General features: G+C 38.9%; 1 long non-coding RNA gene across 1 annotated transcript; it reads right to left on the bottom strand.

The window, feature by feature from the left end:
- Nucleotides 1–660: 660 nt before the first annotated feature.
- LOC127049357 (uncharacterized) lies at nt 661–2,307 on the bottom strand. Its single transcript, XR_007773957.1, has 2 exons — nt 2,116–2,307; nt 661–1,914 (listed from the first exon to the last, which is right to left on the bottom strand). It is a non-coding gene; the product is annotated as an uncharacterized LOC127049357 (long non-coding RNA).
- Between the last annotated feature and the right edge of the window lie 10,180 nt (nt 2,308–12,487).

The following is a 12,487-nucleotide window of genomic DNA, read 5'->3' as shown; positions in this document are numbered from 1 at the left end:
ATGTGAGGATGTGACTTCCTGCTTCTTAGCTAATGGCTGCTGCTCTCTTAATATGGCTGCAGACAAATGCCTTAGACCTTACAGTATGGCTACAGGAAAAGACCTTTATACTTATAACTTGGCCTTTAAAGAATCCTGACGGCTTGTCCCAGTTAGGCTCAAATTGGCGCTTTAAACTTTTATTAGTGATGTGTGTACATTAATGCTGAATACTAAAAGTAATATGTACATAGACCTGTATTCTCCAGAAGCAGTTCCAGTATCAACATCTCAGAAATTCCTTGTGCCAGTGGTACAATTAGACGGTAAATGCTGAAACACACAACATTGCTCCAACTTTAAATGTTGGCACTAGACTTTCAGTTTTAAGCAGGCCACATATCTAATTTAACAGGGTTTTGCTAACTAAAGAATATTGTTTACAAAATTTATATTTTGCAATAACTTTGTTTTACAAATGTGTATTATATTAGTGGAGCTACTAATCTGATGAATGGCCATTTTCAATAGGTTTGCTCACACAAGTTATTCTATTGACTTCAATAGGACTATTCATGTCAGAGTTGCAAGGATAGTTCAATAATATGATGGAAGGACTTTGAGTGCATTGTGGGATGGATTGACTTAAATCAAGGCAATTTAAATCACCCACTGGAAAGCTTCAGTTTAAACCATTGATTTAGTTTAATCAACTTTTTTCATTTGTACTACAGTTGTTTTCTAAAGAAAGGTGCATTTTACATGTTTGATATAGCCATTAAAAATACATTGACTTATAACTAAATAAAGCCTTTACACTAGATTTGGTACATCTTTTTGATGCCAACAGTGATACATTATAACTATATACAAATTTATTTAAGCAATTATTTAAAGCTTAATATTCAGATTCTTATTGAACATTTTTAATGTTAGAAAATGGTTAATGATATGCTTATTTACTAGATAAGTAACTTCTTGCTCATGATGTGGTCAAGATGCATTAAGATTGTAATTAGAATTTAAACACACAAAAAGCATAATATTTTTATTAAACAAAACAAGCTCTTAATACATGACCTATTATACAATATTTATAAAGACTGACCTCAAAAGTTAGATGTTTTCCTCCGATTCTTGATAAAGGCTCATGGATTCAGCATTTATTTATTTAAATGTTTTTACAGATTACAATAAATTAAGGTGTTAATCTGATTTTTAATTCAAAATTTATTTTTAAACAAGTTTATTTTTAAAAGAAATAATTTAAATAAAAAACTCATCTAAAAATCAATTATCCGATCCACTTGTTTATACATTTATTCATTCAAAATACCAAACTCATAAGTATATATGATGATATTTTTTCCAGTTCAGTTTCTTCAAGAGTAGATTTGTCATCATCCCTAAAAAGGAATGCACTTGCTACTAAAGACCTTTTTTTTTTTTTTGCATTATTTATTCACTTTCTATTTCTAGAAGGGAAAAGCTCCTGAAGCTCTGTTTGACCTATGCATTTATCTGGCAATTCTAATCCACAATGTGCTAATGCTGCTGTTAGGACATACATTGAAATAATTATTGAATACTATAGGAATTTTTCATAGTATTAAGCAGGGATGAAGCCAGTAGGGTTAGATATATAGAAATTACTCTAGATATATACAGAATGGAAGAGAGAAGTATTTATTTTCTATAATTCTTTTAAACCATTTTATAAAATTCTATACCAAGGATATTAATTTTTATTAAATCCTATAGATTTTTTCTGCGAAGTGTGAAAATGAAGATAGTTAAAAGGAAATTTCTACCTAAGCTAGTGTACATAAAGTTATTACTTTTAAATGTTGCTTGGGACTTTAAAAAACTAGTCTGTAAATCTCATGATGTTTCAGCCGTGGTTCTGATAGGTTTATTGTGGCTGCTTTTTTCATGCTAAAACGAAAGAAGAAAGTGAGTGAGACAGAAAGACAAATCATCCAGTTTAAGAACCAGTGAAGAAGCAGGCGACTTTGTATGTTTTTTAGGTAAGTTTCATTATGCATAATGGCAGCTTTGCCACATTGTCGTGAATATTTACTAGCCCACACGTAACCAGGATTATGATAATGAAGAAGTGAATTGCATTTCATTTACCTGTCCAAAAGACTACTCCTTCTGGACAACCTCTGGGGAACCTCAGCACCTCTTCCAACCTTTATCTATGGCTCCATGTGAAAATTTTTGTATCAGATAATATATAAAAATATGGTGGTATCACATTCTCATTTTATGGAAGATGACGTGGAAGTCTGTGGAGTCACCTTTTTACCATTCATTTCCCAACCTAATACTAAAATAAAAGGACTATGGAATTCAAAGTGTATTCGCTAGTTTGTAACAAGAGCTACATGCAAACAATAATGAATAGTAAATCAGATTTCATTAACTTAGTATTTCACTTCTTTAACAAGAAGGGAAAACAAATGTTCCTATTAAAACACTGTTTTTGTATTTGATACTACAGAGATTAAATCTGTTTTAAACACAAAGAACCAGAGTTGTAATTTTTTATCTTGGTACAATGCCCCAGAGAGTTACAATAATGCATTTTTTCCTAGCTTGATTTTTGAGACATTACTATGACACTAAATTACTCCAAATCTCAGGTGGATGAGTGTGGTTAATCCAAAGTATACCAGGTTTCACTGAATGTACAATACCTTTATCTGACTCCAGTTAACAGTGTTCTCTACCATATGTCTCTCAGTATCAAATCCAAACTATACAGACATTGTTTTTTATTCTGAGCAAAATTACTATTTATACAAAACAAAATTTATTCATCTTAAAGGAAGATTTCCGCAATTAAAATAGATACCAATTTAAACTTCACCACTTTAAACTTTGTTTATAGGCACTGCTAAATCACCAATAAAGTAGACAAACAAACAGAGATATGTTGTTAATTCTACTACCCATCAGATCAAACTTTCAAATTATGAATAAAATTATTACTTAACCTGGTAACAAGAGGATTTTTTTAAATTTTAGTTCTCTTTCCTCTAAGTTCCCTAATGCTATTTTAAGGTAACTTTATCCATACATCTGCAGTGATGATAATATATGCATAGCAAAGAAACTTTGTATGCTAAAAAATGGATTCCCAAAATAAGCAGCACTGATTGTTGTGCTTTTCTACAGTGTGCCAGAGTAAATTACACACTATTTGTGCTCTGGTTTTAATACTGTAAATAAATTGTTCTAACTGATCCCTCATACAACAAAGCTAAACTACTATAGGGTTGATTTGTGCTTTGTGAATGTGAAATTAATGTTTATCTGATAGCATTTGAACAAACTGAATATTTATATTTGTCATGGAAAGTATTCGCTTTTATTCAGAAACATACAATACATGTCATTTCAGCTGCTCTGAGAAAAATATAGTCACCTTCCACAGTGGCAAGCAACCCTTTTGTCTCTACTCTGCACTTGATCACTGCTATCCAGGGGAGGAAGAGTTTATACCTAAGTTCCAGGGAGGTACTTTTGCTGTTGAAGTCCTTCATTAGCATTCCATAAGGTTTCTTTTATGAATTATTTAGATATAGGCATATACACAATGTAAATGTTTACTGTTGCATTATAACAGGATCCATATAAGTGAAATCAATGCAATGCAGTTAGACAGGCAGAACTGCAGGGCCTCAATGCGTAGATAAGACAATGGTGTAGGGAGGAGGGGCTGGAGTTTTATTAAGAACTGGGGAAACTTTTGGGAAAGGGGGAGCCTATACAGGAAGAATGGGCTCCACCTAAACCAACATGGAACCAGATTGCTGGCACTTAAAATTAAAAAGGTTGTTGAGCAGTTTTTAAACTAAGGGTTAGGGGAAAGCCAACAGGTATGGAGGAGCATATGTTCAGGCAGAGACATCCCTTAGCAGAGGATCTATTAACGGAGATTCTCTATGTCCTGTTAAGGAGAAAAGGATGGAAGATGATAAAATACAGGTAGGATCTGATTAGAAACAGTCAAATGAAAAAAAAAAAAAGATATTTGATGGAATGAGGATAATCAGTGGGACACAGTAATACCACGGTACAAAATGTATCAGAAGGACAGAACAGGTCATGCTGGTGGGGATTGGAACTATGTGTAAAAGCATAGAATCAAATGAAGTGAAAATCTTAAATGAACCACATTGTACCATAGAATCTCTATGGATAGTAATTCCATGCTCTAATAATAAGAATATAGCAGTAGGGATATATTACCAACCACCTGACCCAGATGGTGATAGTGACTGAAATGCTCAGGGAGAATAGAGAGGCTATTAAAATAAAAAAAAACTCAATAATGGGGGATTTCAACTATCCCCATGTTGACTGGGTACATGCATCTCAGGATAGGATGGAGATAAGGTTTCTTGACATCTTAAATGATTGTTTCTTGGAGCAGCTAGTCTTGGAACCCACAAGAGAAGAGGCAATTCTTGATTTAGTCCTAAGGGGAGCACAGGATCTGGTCCAAGAGGTGAATATAGCTGGACCGCTTGGTAATAGTGACCATAATATAACTAAATTTAACATCCCTGTGGTGGGAAAATGCTGCAGCAGCCCAACACTTAGCATTTAATTTCAGAAAGGAGGACTACACAAAAATTAGGAAGTTAGTTAAGCAGAAATTAAAAGGTACAGTGCCAAAAGTGAAATCTCTGCAAGCTGCATGGAAACTTTTTAAAGACACCAACAATAGAGGCTCAACTTAAATGTATACCCCAAATTAAAAAACAGAACCAAAAAAGTGCCACCGTGGCTAAACAAAGTAAAGGTAGTAGTGAGAGGCAAAAAGGCATCCTTTAAAAAGTGGAAGTTAAATTCAAGTGAGGAAAATAGAAAGGACCATAAACTCTGGCAAATGAAGTATAAAAATACAATTAGGAAGGCCAAAAAGGATTTGAAGAATAGCCAAAGACTCAAAGTAATAGCAAAAAAAATTAAGTACGTCAGAAGCAGGAAGCCTGCTAAACAACCAGTGGGGCCACTGGATGATCAAGATGCTACAGGAGCACTCAAGAATGATAAGGTCATTGTGGAGAAACTAAACTAATTCTTTGCATGGGTCTTCATGGCTGAGGATGTGAGGGAGATTCACAAACCTGAGCCATTCTTTTTAGGTGACAAATCTGAGGAACTGTCCCAGATTGAGGTATTATTAGAGGTTCTGGAACAAATTGATAAACTAAACAGTAATAAGTCACAAGGACCAGATGGTTTTCACCCAAGAGTTCTGAAGGAACTCAAATGTGCAATTGCAGAACTACTAACTGTAATCTGTAACCTATCATTTAAATCAGCTTCTATACCAAATGACTGATGATAGCTAACGTGACACCAATTTTTTAAAAGGGCTCCAGAGGTGATCCTAGCAATTACAGGCCAGTAAGCCTGACTTTAGTAGCAGGCAAAACTGGTTTAAACTATAGTAAACAACAAAATTGTCAGACACATAAATGAACATAATTTGTTGGGGAAGAGTCAGTATGGTTTTTGTAAAGGGAAATCACACCTCACCAGTCTATTAGAGTTCTTGGATGGGGGTCAACAAGCAAGGGGGATCCAATGGATCTAACATTTCAGATTTTCAGAAAGCCTTTGACAAGGTCCCTCACCAAAGGCTCTTAAGCAAAATGAGCTGTCATGGGATAAGAGGGAAGGTCTTCTCATGGATTGGTAACTGGTTAAAAGATAGGAAACAAAAGGTAGGAATGAATGATCAGTTTTCAGAATGGAGAGGTAAATAGTAGGGTCCCACAGGAGTCTGTTCTAAGACCAGTCCTATTCAACATATTCATAAATGATCTGGAAAAAGGGGTAAACCATGAGGTGGCAAAATTTGAAGATGATACAAAACTACTCAAGATAGTTAAGTCCCAGGCAGACTGGGAAGAGGGACAAAAAGATCTCTCAAGACTGAGTGAATGGGCAACAAAATGGCAGATGAAATGCAACGTTGATAAATGCAAAGTAATGCACTTTGGAAAACATAATCCCAACTACACATATTAAAATATGGCGTCTAAATTAGCTGTTACCACTCAAGAAAGATGTTGGCGTCATTGTGGATAGTTCTCTGAAAACATCCACTCAATGTGCAGTGGCAGGCAAAAAAGCAAACAGAAGGTTGGGAATCACAAGAATGGGATAGATAAGACGACAGAAAATATCACAATGCCTCTATATAAATCCATGGTACCCCCACATCTTGAATACTGCATGCAGATGTGGTCAGCCTATCTCAAAAAAGATACATTGGAATTGGAAAAGTTTCAGAAAAGGGCAACAAAAATGATTAGGGGTATGGAACGGCTTCTGTCTTAACTATAAAGGCAAGGGTAACAACCTTCCTGTATACAATACTATAAAATCCCTCCTGGCGAGAGGCACCAAAATCCTTTTACCTGTAAAGGGTTAAGAAGCTCAGATAACCTGGCTGACACCTGACCCAAAGGACCAATAAGCGGACAAGATACTTTCAAATCTTGTGGGGGAGGGAGGCTTTTGTTTGTGCTCTTTGTTTTGGAGAAGTTTGCTCTTGGGACTAAGAGGGACCAGACATCAACCCATGTTCTCCAAATCTTTCTGAACAAGTCTCTCATATTTCAAACTTGTAAGTAACAGTCAGGCAAGGCATATTAGTTTCATCTTTGTTTTCTCAACTTGTGAATTTTACCTTTGCTAGAGCGAAGTTTATCCCTGTTTTGTTGCAGCTTTGAAACTAAGGCTAGAGGGGGTTCCTCTGGGCTCTTTCAATCTGATTACCCTGTAAAGTTATTTTCCATCTTTATTTTAGAGATGATTTTTACGTTTTATTTTTAATAAAATCCTTAAGAACCTGACTGATTCTTTCATTGTCCAAAGATCCAGGGGTTTGGGTCTTTGATCACTTTGTAACCAATTGGTTAGGATATTATTCTCAAGCCTCCCCAGGAAAAGGGGGTGTAAGGGCTTGGAGTTCCTCTTCCCCCAAAATATCCCCCCCAAGTAGTCCTTTCCCTGTTTCTTGTTAAATCACTTGGTGGTGGTGGCAGCATACCAGGTTTTAACCTAAGATGGTAGAAATAAGCTTAGGTGGCTTTCATGCGGGTCCCCACATTTGTACCCTAGAGTTCAGAGTGGAGAAGGAACCCTAACATAGTGGCAGAGCGGTGGGATCATTTTTGAACCAAGAGCACAGCAGGATTTTAAAAGGACAAATTTTTCTTGTCAGTTTTTCTCTCTGCCTGAAGGCAGAGGGGTCAAGTTACAGTAGCAAAGGAATTCACAAGCTGGGTGGTTGTTTGTTTTTTTTTCCTTTCTAACTCTTGGGTATAACTAGGTTAAACCCTGAAAGGCTGAACACTAAATGCTGTGAAAGTCTCTGTTAACTAAGTACCCCCAGAGCTGAGAGCATCCCAGTTTCAGTGAACGGCAGAGGGGGTGTGGCCCAGCACAAGAAAGCAGGAAAATGAGTACCAGTGACGCTGCTAATACACTAGAGCTGGCCAGACTGGAAGCACAAGAGAAAGAAAAGGAGCATAAGAGACTGATCAAATTAAAACAACTCAAGAAGGAAGCTGCTGAAAGAGAAGAGAAAGCCAAAGAGGCTGCCCACAAGAGAGCTATGGAGGAGAAAGAAAAAGAGAGGAAGCATGAACTGGAGTTAGAGAGGGCAAGAGCTAAGCAGGATATACCAGACAACCCTAGCAATCCCTCTCCAGGTACCACTTCCCATCCCAGAAAATTCCCCACCTACAAGGCAGGCGATGATACCAAGGCCTTCTTAGAAAATTTCGAAAGGGCCTGCCTTGGGAACAGCATCTCTACAGACCAGGACATAGTAGAGCTGAGGCCGCAGGTCAGTGGACCCTTAGCAGAGGTGGTGGCTGAAATGCCTAAGGAAAATATGAACAGTTATGAACTTTTTTTTTAAAAAGGCAAGGATCAGAATGGGGTTAACACCCGAGCATACCTGTCGGCAGTTCAGAGCCCTAAAGTGAAAACCAGACATGTCATTTTCCCAACACGCCTACCACATTGGAAGAAATTAGGATGCATGGATATCAGGAGCAAGTGTTAACTCTCTGGAAGATCTGTCTTTCCTAATGCAAATGGAGCACTTCTTAGAAGGTGTTCCTGAGGAAATAGAAAGGTACATCCTAAATGGGAAGCCCAAAACTGTAATTGAGGCGGGGGAGATTGGAACCAAACGGGTGGAGGTGGCAGAAAAGGAAAAAAACTAGTAGCAGTTAGAGTGAATATCAGAAGGAACAACCCAAAACAAAACCCTATTATCAGGGGCAACTCAAGGCCCCACCTATATCCCAAGGAAAACCCCAGACACCTTATTCCACCACACCAGTCTCCAGCACCCAACCTCGCCCCAGTGACCAGTCAGCTGGGCAATGTTTTAAATGTAAAGAGCTGTAAATGTAATGAGCTGGACCATGTGAAGGCCATGTGAAGGCCCCAAGCATCCCAACAGACACCAGAGTTGCACCCAAGGTCCTCAGGCCCAGATGCCTCCCAGATACCCTCAGAGCAAAGGGAAACTGAGTGTGGGCGGGAAGAAGGCTACAGCATGGAGGGGCACTGGAGCACAGGTGTCAGCTATCCACCAATCCTTAGTGGACCCCAAATTCATCAACCCAGAGGCCCAAGTGATGATTCAACCATTCATGTCAAAATCTTTAAACTTGCCTACAGCTGAGTTGCCTGTCCAGTACGAGGGCTGGTCAGGAATGTGGACTTTTGCAGTCTCTGATGATTATCCCAGTCCCATGCTGCTGGGGGAAGATTTGGCCAACCATGTGAAGCTAGCCAAGAGGGTGGGAATGGTCACCCGCAGCCAGGCTAAGCAAGCTTTCACACTATCCCTGTTCCTGAGCCTTTGGCCTGTGGGAAGCTCATAGGGTGAACCACTTGGTTGCCACCCCTTACCACCATCAAACAAATAGCCTGGTGGAGAGTTTAATGGAACTTTGGGGGCCATGATATGTAAATTCAAAAATGAGCATTCCAGTGATTGGGACCTAGTGTTGCAGCAGTTGCTCTTTGCCTTAGGGGTATGGAACGGCTTCCATATGAGGAGAGATTAATAAGACCAGGACTTTTCAGCTTAGAAAAGAGATGACTGGTGGGGGATATGATAGAGGTCTATAAAATCATGACTGGTGTGGAGAAAGCAAAGAAAGAAGGATTGTGAGAAGGAGGAAATAACACAAGAACTATGGGTCACCAAATGAAATTAATAGGTAGCAGGTTTAAAAACACACAAAAGGAAGTATTTCTTCACACAACAAACAGTCAACCTGTAGAACTCTTTGCCAGAGGATGTTGTCAAGGCCAAGCCTATAACAGGATTAAAAAAAGAACTAGAATAATTCATGGAGAACAGGTCTATCAATGGTTATTAGGCAGGATGGTGTCCATAGCCTCTGTTTTCCGGAAGCTGGGAATGAGTGACAGCGAATGGATCATTTGATGATTACCTGTTCTGGTCGTTCCCTCTGAGCACTTGGCACTGGCCACTGTCAGAAGACAAGATACCAGAGGTCCATCTAGTCCTGTATGACCCAGTATGGCTGTTCTTATGTTCAATTAACATCCCATTAGTTTTATGAAGTCTAAACACCAAATATGCTCTTCTACCTTCAAAAACCACTTTGAGCTATACCAATACACAAGTGAATTGGCCTAAATGCACTCTGGTATGACCCTGGTCTGCCAGCATCACAAACTATATACAATAACCCACAGATTACTACACTTACCTCCATAGAGCCAAAAGCCACCCCAGACACACCAAAAAAATCTTATCTACAGCCACCTGTTTTTTTTAGATACCACAGAATATATTGAGAAGAGAAAGTCCTGGATATAAACCTTAAGATACTTAAAATTGCCTTCACCAAACAAGGACGCCTCACCAAAGAAACAGAGAACTTGTAATGGAATGGGCCACAAATACCCAGAGAGAACCTCCTTCTATATAGACACCCCACTTCCAAAAAAAACCCCCACTGACCGCACAGCTCTAGTTGTCATCTACCCCACTCTGCAACCCATACAAGGTATCTTCAAACAATCACAATCCATACTTGATGGGGACCACATGCTGCAAGAACTCTTTCCCAAACCACCTCTTTTGGCCTTCAAAACAACCCCCTCAATCTCATCAGCCGAAACAGCTATTCACAGAGCATGACACCCTAGCTGAAAGCGGCACCAGATGCAGCTATAACAAATGCAAAACTTGCAGACATATCTCCACTGCTACGATGATCAATACCCCTCACAATACACCTTTCAAGATCCAGGAGTCCCACCCATGCCTATCACAACATGTGGTTACTCATCTAGTACATCAAATGCCCCAACAACTATGTGGGTGAAACCAGAGAATAACTATGCTGTTAAACGAACTCAGACAGAAAAGCGATAAAAGACAAAAATTACCCTATCACCTATTGGCAAATAGCTCTGTGAAGCTCAAAAGCTTGTCTCTTCCACCAACAGAAGTTGATCAAATAAATAGTATCAGAGGGGTAGCCGTGTTAGTCTGGATCTGTAAAAGCAGCAAAGAATCCTGTGGCACCTTATAGACTAACAGACGTTTTGGAGCATGAGCTTTCGTGGGTGAATACCCACTTCTTCAGATGCATGTGGTGGAAATTTCCAGGGGCAGGTATATATATGCTAGCAAGCAAGCTAGAGTTAAATCTAAAGCGACACCATCACAGGACCTAACCAGATCAGCCACACCATCACTGGTTCATTCACCTGCACATCCACCAATGTAATATACGCCATCATATGCCAGCAATGCCCCTCTGCTATGTACATCGGCCAAACTGGACAGTCTCTACGGAAAAGGATAAATGGACACAAATCAGACATTAGGAATGGCAATATACAAAAACCTGTAGGCGAGCACTTCAACCTCCCTGGCCACACTATTGCAGACCCTAAGGTGGCCATCCTGCAGCAAAAAAACTTCAGCACCAGACTTCAAAGAGAAACTGCTGAGCTTCAGTTCATCTGCAAATTTGACACGATCAGCTCAGGATTGAACAAAGAGACTGTGAATGGCTTGCCAACTACAGAACCAGTTTCTCCTCTCTTGGTTTTCACACCTCAACTGCTAGAACAGGGCCTTATCCTCCCTGATTGAACTGACCTCGTTATCTCTAGCTTGCTTGCTAGCATATATATACCTGCCCCTGGAAATTTCCACCACATGCATCTGAAGAAGTGGGTATTCACCCACGAAAGCTCATGCTCCAAAACGTCTGTTAGTCTATAAGGTGCCACAGGATTCTTTGCTGCTTTTATCAAATAAATATTATCTCACACCCCTTATCTCGCTCAGATCTAGGGACCAACATGACTACAACAACACTGCAGACAGAAGCCAATAGCAGTTAAGGATACAGCACCTGGCATGATACAGCCTGAAGGCACTGTTTAGGAGCCAGAAGAGAGTGAACAAGTCCCAATTCCTCCAACACTCATTACTTTCATAAAGTGGTGTAAGTGTACAGTGGGTTTTACAACAAATGTAGTTAAATCTAAAGCACAAATCCTGCTGTGAAGGTCTTAAAATCTAACAACACAAGAAAGAATAAAACAAACAGGATAGAAACATTAAACTCAACACACAAGTTTTATACCTTGTAAGATTTTGTGGAACAGCTGGATTTCTGAAGATTTTGTGAGACGCAGGGGGCATGGAAACAGTAGGTAACTGACAGGCGGGTGGGGGAGTACTGCAGAAGGTGCATGAAATTATGAGTAAATGATGGAGAGACAAAGCATTAATGATACTGATTCCCATACCTGGAAAATAATGCAAATACCATGTAAAATACTAACTCCTGAAGCAGCACAGAAAATCATCAGATTTTGTGACTATAATAATGGCCATTTTACCCCCAGATATCAAAATATAAAGCCTCAACACCTGCAGGGAAGCATTCCTATTTTATAGATGGAATAGACTTAGAGGTTAAAAGCACATGCTTAACTTCAAGTAAGTGAACAGTCCTGAGTTCAAGGGGACTCTTCACATGCTTAAATGTAGGCATGTACATAAGCGTTTGTCGGATTGGGCACTTACTCATTTGCCCAAGGTCACAGGAACAAGTCAGTGATGGACTCAAGAGTCCTGATATCCAGATCTCTAACATGTCTCCTATAACATATGAAACTATAATGTATCACATATGGAAAAAAAAAGACAAAATCAGTCAGGACGGACCTGCTAGATCTAATGTTTTTTGGCCCTTTTTACAGAACTGTTTTGAAGCCTGATCCATTGCTTTATCTGGTGACGTGTCTGGACAAATTTCATTTTGAATCACACTGATTTATGTGCACCAAAGAAATAGGTACAGCATTACAATATTTAAAAATAAACGTTTTCCTGAATTCTCTCATGATTTAGATTATCCAAAAGCAGATTCCCAAGACTTTATAAAAAAAT

Source organism: Gopherus flavomarginatus, chromosome 4 (assembly GCF_025201925.1).
Source record: "Gopherus flavomarginatus isolate rGopFla2 chromosome 4, rGopFla2.mat.asm, whole genome shotgun sequence".
Lineage (NCBI taxonomy): Eukaryota > Metazoa > Chordata > Testudines > Testudinidae > Gopherus > Gopherus flavomarginatus.
Note: the sequence above shows the minus strand (reverse complement) of the source record. Positions and strands in the feature narration are given on the sequence as shown.